Source organism: Leptodactylus fuscus, chromosome 2 (assembly GCF_031893055.1).
Source record: "Leptodactylus fuscus isolate aLepFus1 chromosome 2, aLepFus1.hap2, whole genome shotgun sequence".
NCBI lineage: Eukaryota > Metazoa > Chordata > Amphibia > Anura > Leptodactylidae > Leptodactylus > Leptodactylus fuscus.
In genome coordinates, this window is record NC_134266.1 from 197,621,546 (window position 1) to 197,633,349 (window position 11,804).

Genomic DNA, 11,804 nt, shown 5'->3' on the forward strand with positions numbered 1-11,804 from the left:
ATCAGCAGCGGACACTAGCTGTTGGACACTGATGGTAGTGTGAATGCTCCCTTACCAAACATACACAAATAAGTCTATTCAACATCTACCGATCCCCACAAACAGTTACAAACAACTTAAAAATCATACAAAAATCCTCCCATCGCCAAGGTGCCAAGGTTTTAATTCCTTCCTCTTAAAAAATGTAGAGTCTACATGATCAATAAACGTTAATTGTTTCTTAGTATGTTCACATTCAAAAAAATGTCTTGGAACCAGAAGGTCAGTATGTTTTTGCGTATTGTATAAATGTGTTTGTTTACCTAGGTATTTAAATTATCTATCTATCTATCTATCTATCTATCTATCTATCTATCTATCTATCTATCTATCTATCTAGTACATATATACACACATGCTACACACACACACACACACACACACACTTATAACTATATATATATATATATATATATTCCTCTTACAGTAGTGTTTTACGCATGCTCTCTATTCTCTGAATGCATATTGACTTGTATCGTAATTCCATAATGGATCAATAACATAAGTACCTCAGCTGCATTGTTTGTTTAGTTGCCATAATTAGATGCTAATGGGACTATAATTTTCACTCCAAGCAAAAACAATAGATTGCAACTTTGACTTCCACTAAAATCTTTGCTGCTAATCAGAGCCATTATTTTCTGTCAAATAAAGATGCATGCTTAATTCTAAGAAGAGGAATGTTTTGTTACATTGCTGCCTCCTTACTCATTCTCCTTAGCCTTAAACATTCTGGCTATGTAATGCAATTTTCGTTTTAATTATTTTTCTCATTACAAAAGTACTTTACCCTCATGAAAGTCAATTATGAAAGAATTGCAAAGTTATCAATGAAAATATGATGTATAACAATGATTGTGGTTTTGAATGCAGTTGTACATATATAAGCGTATTTAGGTTAGCCCTTCAGCGAACTCAACCAAGGGTTAAATGTATAGTTGTCCCTTAAAAGAGTGTTATTGAATGCTATAGGTTTAGCCATTAATATACTTTCAGGGTAAGAATCTGTTCACAAATAGTGAAAAACCGTTGTGTAAGAACTGTTTAAAAAAATGCAAGTCTATAGGGCTATGCACGTCTCTGTTTTTTTCTGATGGATTGTGTAAACAGTTTGTCAAAAGAGGACATGTCCCATTTCTGGTCCTTTATTTATTGGTCATCCATAGACTCAAGTCTAGGAGGAATGTATAGAAAAGTGTGTTGCACAAATGCAAATTGCTATGAAAAATTGACTAGTTTATCCATTTTTCACTATTATTTTCTGAACATAAGGGGTAGCTTGAATTTAGCTGTAATTTTGAAAGGTTTAATGGGCTCTATCACTGGATTTTTGCTATTTTAGAAAAACATATGCCTGAATAGCCTTTAAAAAGGTTATTCAGGTCCTGCTAATCGTTTGTTAAAAGACCCCCGTTTTAATGAATTACCTTTTAAACGTATATATAAATGAGCCCTACTGTGCACCGTGGGCGTTACGTGCACCCTTCCACGTCATACTCTGTTCACATCCTCCTCTCTTGATTCCTCTGTGTAAGACCTCCTCCTACTTTCTATGGACCTGTGATGACGTCACTACTGCTCTGTGATTAGCTTGTCCCTGTGATGACGTCACTACAAGGTCCTTCGTTGTCCTCTAAGTAGTGATTTATGCAAAGCAGGGGCTGCAGCTCCCTGTGTCTATCATGGATCTCCATGTGCACAGTAAATCTATGCTATGATAGACACAGGGAGCTGCAGCCCCTGCTCTGCATAGATCACTACGTAGAAAACGACAAAGGACCTTGGAGTGACATCATCACAGGGACAAGCCAATCACAGAGCAGTAGTGACGTCATCTCAGGCCCTGTTCCACTCGTCTGGGAAGAGACAGTTGGAGGCGGTGAACCGAAAGCAGGAGGAGGACTTACATAGAAGAACCAAGAGAGGAGGGCGTGAACAGAGTATGACGTGGAGGGGTGCATGGAACACCCACAGTGCACGGTAAGGCTCATTTACATATGTTTTTAAAAGGTAATTCATTAAAACAGGGGTGGGGGGTCTTTTAACAAAAAATTAGCAGACCTAAATAGCCTATTTAAAGGCTATTCAGGCACATGTTTATCTAAAAAAGCGAAAATCCAGTGATAGAGCCCCTTTAAAGTGTAACTAAACTTTCAGACAACTTGATTTTCTGGCAGCATTTGTTTCATCATTATATTTTGTAATACCCTTTATTAACAAGTAGAGATGAGCGAACACTAAAATGTTCGAGGTTCGAAATTCGATTCGAACAGCCGCTCAATGTTCGTGTGTTCGAATGGGTTTCGAACCCCATTATAGTCTATGGGGAACAGATACTCGTTAAGGGGGAAACCCAAATCCGTGTCTGGAGGGTCACCAAGTCCATTATGACACCCCAGGAAATGATGCCAACACCTCTGGAATGACACTGGGACAGCAGGGGAAGCATGTCTGGGGGCATCTAACACACCAAAGACCCTCTATTACCCCAACATCACAGCCTAACAACTACACACTTTACACACTCAATACCACATCTCTGACAGTAGGAAAACACCTTGAAACATGTGTATTTGGCACTTGCAGTGAGGAGAGCTTGTCACCAGCAGTGAATTTGGCCCTTGTAGTAAGTTGAGGTTGGCACCAACATTTGTTTTGAAAATCAGGGTGGATTGAGCCTCTAACCAGCAGAGTTTGGGCAAATTCATGGTGGAGGGAGCCTCTAAACACCCCAGTTTGGGCAAATTCATGGTGGAGGGAGCCTCTAAAAACCCCAGTTTGGACCAATTCATGGTGGAGGGAGCCTCTAACCAGCCCAGTGTGGGCAAATTCATGGTGGAGGGAGCCTCTAAAAAACCCAGTTTGGACCAATTCATGGTGGAGGGAGCCTCTAACCAGCCCAGTTTGGGCAAATTCATGGTGGAGGGAGCCTCTAAAAAACCCAGTTTGGACCAATTCATGGTGGAGGGAGCCTCTAACCAGCCCAGTTTGGGCAAATTCATGGTGGAGGGAGCCTCTAAAAAACCCAGTTTGGACCAATTCATGGTGGAGGGAGCCTCTAACCAGCCCAGTTTGGGCAAATTCATGGTGGAGGGAGCCTCTAAAAAACCCAGTTTGGACCAATTCATGGTGGAGGGAGCCTCTAACCAGCCCAGTTTGGGCAAATTCATGGTGGAGGGAGCCTCTAAACAGCCCAGTTTGGGCAAATTCATGGTGGAGGGAGCCTCTAACCAGCCCAGTTTGGACCAATTAATGGTGGAGGGAGCCTCTAACCAGCCCAGTTTGGACCAATTAATGGTGGAGGGAGCCTCTAACCAGCCCAGTTTGGACCAATTAATGGTGGAGAGAGCCTCTAACCAGCCCAGTTTGGACCAATTAATGGTGGAGGGAGCCTCTAACCAGCCCAGTTTGGACCAATTAATGGTGGAGGGAGCCTCTAACCACCCCAGTTTGGACCAATTCATGGTGGAGGGAGCCTCTAAACAGCCAAGTTTGGACCAATTCATGGTGGAGGGAGCCTCTAAAACCCCCAGTTTGGACCAATTCATGGTGGAGGGAGCCTCTAACCAGCCCAGTTTGGGCAAATTCATGGTGGAGGGAGCCTCTAAACAGCCCAGTTTGGGCAAATTCATGGTGGAGGGAGCCTCTAACCAGCCCAGTTTGGACCAATTAATGGTGGAGGGAGCCGCTAAACAGCCCAGTTTGGACCAATTCATGGTGGAGGGAGCCTCTAAAAACCCCAGTTTGGACCAATTCATGGTGGAGGGAGCCTCTAAAAAACCCAGTTTGGACCAATTCATGGTGGAGGGAGCCTCTAACCAGCCCAGTTTGGACCAATTAATGGTGGAGGGAGCCTCTAAACAGCCAAGTTTGGACCAATTCATGGTGGAGGGAGCCTCTAAAAACCCCAGTTTGGACCAATTCATGGTGGAGGGAGCCTCTAACCAGCCCAGTTTGGGCAAATTCATGGTGGAGGGAGCCTCTAAACAGCCCAGTTTGGGCAAATTCATGGTGGAGGGAGCCTCTAAACAGCCCAGTTTGGGCAAATTCATGGTGGAGGGAGCCTCTAAAAACCCCAGTTTGGACCAATTCATGGTGGAGGGAGCCTCTAAAAACCCCAGTTTGGACCAATTCATGGTGGAGGGAGCCTCTAAAAAACCCAGTTTGGACCAATTCATGGTGGAGGGAGCCTCTAAACAGCCCAGTTTGGGCAAATTCATGGTGGAGGGAGCCTCTAAAAACCCCAGTTTGGACCAATTCATGGTGGAGGGAGCCTCTAAAAACCCCAGTTTGGACCAATTCATGGTGGAGGGAGCCTCTAAAAACCCCAGTTTGGACCAATTCATGGTGGAGGGAGCCTCTAAAAAACCCAGTTTGGACCAATTCATGGTGGAGGGAGCCTCTAACCAGCCCAGTTTGGACCAATTCATGGTGGAGGGAGCCTCTAAAAACCCCAGTTTGGACCAATTCATGGTGGAGGGAGCCTCTAAACAGCCCAGTTTGGACCAATTCATGGTGGAGGGAGCCTCTAAAAATCCCAATTTGGACCAATTCATGGTGGAGGGAGCCTCTAAACAGCCCAGTTTGGACCAATTCATGGTGGAGGGAGCCTCTAACCAGCCCAGTTTGGGCAAATTCATGGTGGAGGGAGCCTCTAAAAACCCCAATTTGGACCAATTCATGGTGGAGGGAGCCTCTAAACAGCCCAGTTTTGGCAAATTCATGGTGGAGGGAGCCTCTAAAAACCCCAGTTTGGACCAATTCATGGTGGAGGGAGCCTCTAACCAGCCCAGTTTTGGCAAATTCATGGTGGAGGGAGCCTCTAACCAGCAGAGTTGTGGGAAAGCAGGGTGGAGGGAGCCTCTAACCAGCAGAGTTGGTGGAAATCAGGGTGGAGGGAGCCTCTAACCAGCAGAGTTGGGGGAAATCATGTTGGAGGGAGCCTAGTATTAGCAGAATTGTGCAACGCTTATGGTGGATGAGTATGAGGATGCGGAGGAATTGGAGAGGTTGAGTACAGACATGGAGTTTCATGTTGGGGTGCTTTACACAGGTGGGCACAAAAATGAAGGCTCTATCCAGTGGTGGTTCATTTTTATCAAAGTGAGCCGGTCGGCACTCTCAGCTGACAGACGGGTGCGCTTGTCAGTGATGATGCCACCGGCTGCACTGAACACCCTCTCAGATAGGACGCTGGCGGCAGGACAGGACAGCACCTCCAAGGCATATAGGGCAAGTTCAAGCCACAGGTCCAACTTCGACACCCAATACGTGTAGGGCGCAGAGGGGTCGGAGAGGACAGGGCTGTGGTCGGAAAGGTATTCCCGCAACATGCGCCTATACTTCTCACGCCTGGTGACACTAGGACCCTCCGTGGTGGCACTTTGGCGAGGGGGTGCCATCAAGGTGTCCCAGACCTTAGACAGTGTGCCCCTCGTTTGTGTGGACCGGTGAGAACTTGGTTGCCTACTTGAGGAACTGCCCTCCCTGCCGCCAACGTCACATGCTGGAAACATCTCCATCATATTCTGCACCAATTGCCTGTGGCAAGCATTGATGCGATTGGCCCTCCCCTCTACCGGAATAAAAGACGAGATGTTGTTTTTATACCGGGGGTCAAGGATAGCAAAGATCCAGTACTGGTTGTCCTCCATGATTTTGACAATACGCTTGTCGGTTGTAAAGCACCCCAACATGAACTCAGCCATGTCTGCCACAGTGTTAGTTGGCATGACTCCTCTGGCCCCACCGGAAAGTTCAATCTCCATTTCCTCCTCATCCTCCATGTCTACCCATCCGCGCTGCAACAATGGGACGATTCGAAGTTGCCCGGAAGCCTCCTGTATCACCATCACATCATCGGACAACTCTTCTTCCTCCTCCTCCTCCTCCTCCATTAAACGCAGTGAAGTGGACAGATGTGTGGACCTACTCTCCAGCTGTGACGGATCGGATGCTATCCCTAACTCCTCTGTGTGATCTGAGTTATCCCTGATGTCAATCAGGGATTCTCTCAGAACACACAAGAGCGGGATTGTAAGGCTCACCATCGCATCCTCAGAGCTCACCCTCCTTGTGGACTCCTCAAAGACCCGTAGGATGTCACAAAGGTCTCTCATCCATGGCCACTCATGGATGTGAAACTGAGGCAGCTGACTTTGTGGCACCCTAGGGTTTTGTAGCTGGTATTCCATCAAAGGTCTCTGCTGCTCAACCACTCTATTCAACATCTGAAACGTTGAGTTCCAGCGTGTGGGGACGTCGCACAAAAGCCGGTGTTGTGGCACATGCAGGCGTTGCTGGAGAGATTTTAAGCTAGCAGCGGCTACTGTCGACTTGCGAAAGTGGGCGCACATGCGCCGCACTTTCACCAGTAGCTCTGGAACATTGGGGTAGCTCTTTAGGAAACGTTGCACCACTAGGTTGAAGACGTGGGCCAGGCATGGAACATGTTGGAGTCCGGCAAGCTCCAGAGCTGCTACCAGGTTCCGGCCGTTATCACAAACGACCATGCCTGGGCCCAGGTGCAGCGACTCAAACCATATTGCCGTCTCATCGAGGAGGGCATCCCTCACCTCGGAGGCAGTGTGCTGTCTGTCCCCCAAGCTGATCAGCTTCAGCACAGCCTGCTGACGTCTACCAACGCCAGTGCTGCAACGTTTCCAACTCGTAGCTGGGGTCAATCTAACAGCGGAGGAGGAGGCGGTGGCGGAGGAGGAGGTGGTGGCGGAGGAGGAGGCGGTAGAGGAGGAGGAGGAGGGGGGTGTTCTTCTCGTGTCCCTGCCAGGAATGTTAGGCGGGGAGACGAGGTACACCGGGCCAGTTTGGGAAGCAGTCCCAGCCTCAACTACATTCACCCAGTGTGCCGTCAGTGAAATGTAGCGTCCCTGTCCGCATGCACTTGTCCACACGTCGGTGGTCAAGTGGACCTTTGTGCAAAGCGCGGAACTAAGGGCCCGCCTGATGTTGAGTGACACGTGCTGGTGCAAGGCGGGGACGGCACACCGGGAGAAGTAGTGACGGCTAGGGACGGCATAGCGAGGTGCCGCAGTTGCCATCAGGTCCAGGAAGGCGGGAGTTTCAACAAGCCGGAACGCCAACATCTCCTGGGCCAGCAGTTTAGCGATGTTGGCGTTCAAGGCTTGCGCGTGTGGGTGGTTAGCAGTGTATTTCTGCCGCCGCTCCAATGTCTGAGAGATGGTGGGTTGTTGTAAAGAAACGCCTGATGGTGCCTTTGATGGTGCAGGAGAAGGAGATAAGACAGGACCAGGGGAGGATGAGGTAGAAGTCAACAAAGTGGCGGAGGCAGATGAAGTGGTGTCCTGGCTCGTCCTCTGGAGTGCATCGCCAGCACAGTCAGCAGTGGCAGTGGCAGAGGCAGAGGCAGTGGCAGAGGCAGTGGCAGTGGCGTGAACGGCAGGCGGCCTTTGTCCTGCCGTTGCTGCCTGCCACTGATTCCAGTGCTTGGATTCCAAATGACGGCGCATTGAAGTGGTGGACAGGTTGCTCTTCTCAGAGCCCCTAATCAATTTCGAGAGGCAAATTGTGCAGACAACACTATATCTGTCCTCGGCGCATTCCTTGAAAAAACTCCACACCTTCGAGAAACGTGCCCTCGAGGTGGGAGTTTTTCGGGGCTGGGTACGAACTGGAACATCTTGGGAGATTCCGGGTGTGGCCTGGCTTCGCCTAAGCTGCTGACCTCTGCCTCTGCCTCTAGCTACCCTTTTTGGTGCTGCACCTGCCTCAACATCCACACTACTTTCCCCGCTTGACATCCCCCCTGTCCAGGTCGGGTCAGTGTCCTCATCATCCACCACTTCCTCTTCCAACTCCTGTCTCATCTCCTCCTCCCGCACAATGCGCCGGTCAACTGGATGCCCTGACGGCAACTGCGTCACATCATCGTCGATGAGGGTGGGTTGCTGGTCATCCACCACCAAATCGAACGGAGATGGAGGAGACTCTAGTGTTTGAGCATCTGGACACAGATGCTCCTCTGTTAGGTTCGTGGAATCGTGATGTGGAGAGGCAGGTTGAGGGACAATGAAAGGAGCGGAGAACAGCTCTGGGGAGCAGGGACAGTTTGGGTTATTGTTCTGTAAAGCTTCGGAATTTTGGGAGGAAGGAAGACAAGACTGTTGGGTAATAGGAGGAGAGGAGGCAGAGTCTGACTGGCTGCTGGACAATGTGCTGTAAGCGTTCTCTGACAGCCATTGCAAGACCTGTTCCTGGTTCTCGGGCCTACTAAGGTTTGTACCCTGCAGTTTAGTTAATGTGGCAAGCAACCCTGGCACTGTGGAGTGGCGCAATGCTTGCTGCCCCACAGGAGTAGGCACGGGACGCCCTGTGGCTTCACTGCTACCTTGCTCCCCAGAACCATTCCCCCGACCTCGCCCACGGCCTCGTCCACGTCCCTTTCCGGGAGCCTTGCGCATTTTGAATTCCTAGTTAGAAATTGGCACTGTATACCAGTAGTAAAAATTGTGGGTGCACGTAACCCCAATATATTCTTTGAATTACCAGTCAGAAACTGGCACTATATGGCAGTAGCAAGAAATGAGGGTATTTGTATTCCCAATATATTCTTTGAATTCCCAGTCAGACAATGGCACTGTATACCAGTAGTAAAAATTGTGGGTGCACGTAACCCCAATATATTCTTTGAATTACCAGTCAGAAACTGGCACTATATGGCAGTAGCAAGAAATGAGGGTATTTCTATTCCCAATATATTCTTTGAATTCCCAGTCAGACAATGGCACTGTATACCAGTAGTAAAAATTGTGGGTGCACGTAACCCCAATATATTCTTTGAATTCCCAGTCAGACACTGGCACTATATGGCAGTAGCAAGAAATGAGGGTATTTGTATTCCCAATATATTCTTTGAATTCCCAGTCAGACAATGGCACTGTATACCAGTAGTAAAAATTGTGGGTGCACGTAACCCCAATATATTCTTTGAATTCCCAGTCAGACACTGGCGCTATATGGCAGTAGCAAGAAATGAGGGTATTTGTATTCCCAATATATTCTTTGAATTCCCAGTCAGACAATGGCACTGTATACCAGTAGTAAAAATTGTGGGTGCACGTAACCCCAATATATTCTTTGAATTACCAGTCAGAAACTGGCACTATATGGCAGTAGCAAGAAATGAGGGTATTTGTATTCCCAATATATTCTTTGAATTCCCAGTCAGACAATGGCACTGTATACCAGTAGTAAAAATTGTGGGTGCACGTAACCCCAATATATTCTTTGAATTCCCAGTCAGACACTGGCACTATATGGCAGTAGCAAGAAATGAGGGTATTTGTATTCCCAATATATTCTTTGAATTCCCAGTCAGACAATGGCACTGTATACCAGTAGTAAAAATTGTGGGTGCACGTAACCCCAATATATTCTTTGAATTACCAGTCAGAAACTGGCACTATATGGCAGTAGCAAGAAATGAGGGTATTTGTATTCCCAATATATTCTTTGAATTCCCAGTCAGACAATGGCACTGTATACCAGTAGTAAAAATTGTGGGTGCACGTAACCCCAATATATTCTTTGAATTACCAGTCAGAAACTGGCACTATATGGCAGTAGCAAGAAATGAGGGTATTTGTATTCCCAATATATTCTTTGAATTCCCAGTCAGACAATGGCACTGTATACCAGTAGTAAAAATTGTGGGTGCACGTAACCCCAATATATTCTTTGAATTCCCAGTCAGACACTGGCACTATATGGCAGTAGCAAGAAATGAGGGTATTTGTATTCCCAATATATTCTTTGAATTCCCAGTCAGACAATGGCACTGTATACCAGTAGTAAAAATTGTGGGTGCACGTAACCACAATATATTCTTTGAATTACCAGTCAGAAACTGGCACTATATGGCAGTAGCAAGAAATGAGGGTATTTATAACCCCAATATATTCTTTGAATTCCCAGTCAGACAATGGCACTGTATACCAGTAGTAAAAATTGTGGGTGCACGTAACCCCAATATATTCTTTGAATTCCCAGTCAGACACTGGCACTATATGGCAGTAGCAAGAAATGAGGGTATTTGTATTCCCAATATATTCTTTGAATTCCCAGTCAGACAATGGCACTGTATACCAGTAGTAAAAATTGTGGGTGCACGTAACCCCAATATATTCTTTGAATTCCCAGTCAGACACTGGCACTATATGGCAGTAGCAAGAAATGAGGGTATTTGTATTCCCAATATATTCTTTGAATTCCCAGTCAGACAATGGCACTGTATACCAGTAGTAAAAATTGTGGGTGCACGTAACCCCAATATATTCTTTGAATTACCAGTCAGAAACTGGCACTATATGGCAGTAGCAAGAAATGAGGGTATTTGTATTCCCAATATATTCTTTGAATTCCCAGTCAGACAATGGCACTGTATACCAGTAGTAAAAATTGTGGGTGCACGTAACCCCAATATATTCTTTGAATTACCAGTCAGAAACTGGCACTATATGGCAGTAGCAAGAAATGAGGGTATTTGTATTCCCAATATATTCTTTGAATTCCCAGTCAGACAATGGCACTGTATACCAGTAGTAAAAATTGTGGGTGCACGTAACCCCAATTTCCCTGTCGTCCTCAACAGCGGCACAATGTGGGGTATTTCTGCCCCTGTGTGCTGGTAGGACAGGCGGATATTTAATTAGCCAATCAAATGCGTGGCAGGCCCTATAAGAGGGCACAAGAACCTCCCCTCTGCGTGTTTTTTTCTGTCCTGTGTGGACAGAGGACAGGTGGGAGGACTTGTGTCCTCTTTGAGAAGCTCAGCAGGATCACTCACCTCCTGAGCGGTTGTTTTCTTCTTGTCACCTTCTGTGCCCTGCGGGGAGAAGGTGCTTGTTAGCCATGTGTGGCTACCCCCCTCTATCCCCCCTGCCCCCCCTCTCCTCCGCTTCCCCTGCTCCTTGTGACTTACCTGACATTTTGGTGAGACTCCGGGGACTCCGCATGCCGCCTCTGGTGGCCGCGCGGACTGCCGGCGGGTGGAACCACACTGTTGTGTATCCTGTTCCCCGCCGGCCGCTGTAAGCGCGCACTTCCGGTTTCGCCAGAAGTATCATAGCGCCATGGCAACGGCCTGGCACTGGCGGCCGCTCACTCAGGGAAGATTCAGGCCTTATTAAAGGCCGGAAAAGACGGGGAGATGTGGGGGTAAGTGCCCGTGTTAAGGGCCTCTTGGTGGGGGGGAATGTATATCTTTGCAGACCCCTGATTACAGGGTTAGTTGTCTGGGCAGGTTGCCTCACCTGCTTTGATTGTGGCTCCGCCCACTTCCAGCCGGCCAGAATTAAGAGGCTGGCTGGCCTGGTGTCAGAGACCTTCCTGCAGTATCTGCTGAAGGCGTGCGATTGTGGTGTTCATTGATCTTGAACTCTTTTCCAGTTTGCAAACTTTATTGGGAACCGGCTGTGATGGCCGAGTGGTTAAGGTTTTGGACTCGAAATCCAATGGGGTCTCCCCGCACAGGTTCAGATCCTGTTCACAGCGCCAGCCCGGCTAGCTCAGTCGGTAGAGCATGAGACTCTTAATCTCAAGGTCGTGGGTTCGAGTCGCACGTTGGGCGCCAAGTCACCTCTCTGTCCGGTCTACAGGACCTGGTAAGATTTACCCCTTTTTTTTTTAAAAGCTGGTATGATGTCATGGTGACAGTGTTGCATGGTCTATTATCTCTCTCTGTAGGATATGTCATCCTCTACTACCCCTCCTGGGGATGGTAGGAGGAA

The 11,804-nt window shown here is 47.7% G+C and overlaps 1 non-coding gene across 1 annotated transcript; it reads left to right on the plus strand.

Annotated features, from left to right (window-relative positions):
• The first annotated feature begins 11,486 nt into the window (after nucleotides 1-11,486).
• On the plus strand, nucleotides 11,487-11,568 carry TRNAS-CGA (transfer RNA serine (anticodon CGA)). Its single transcript has one exon. It is a non-coding gene; the product is annotated as a tRNA-Ser (tRNA).
• Nucleotides 11,569-11,804: the final 236 nt, after the last annotated feature.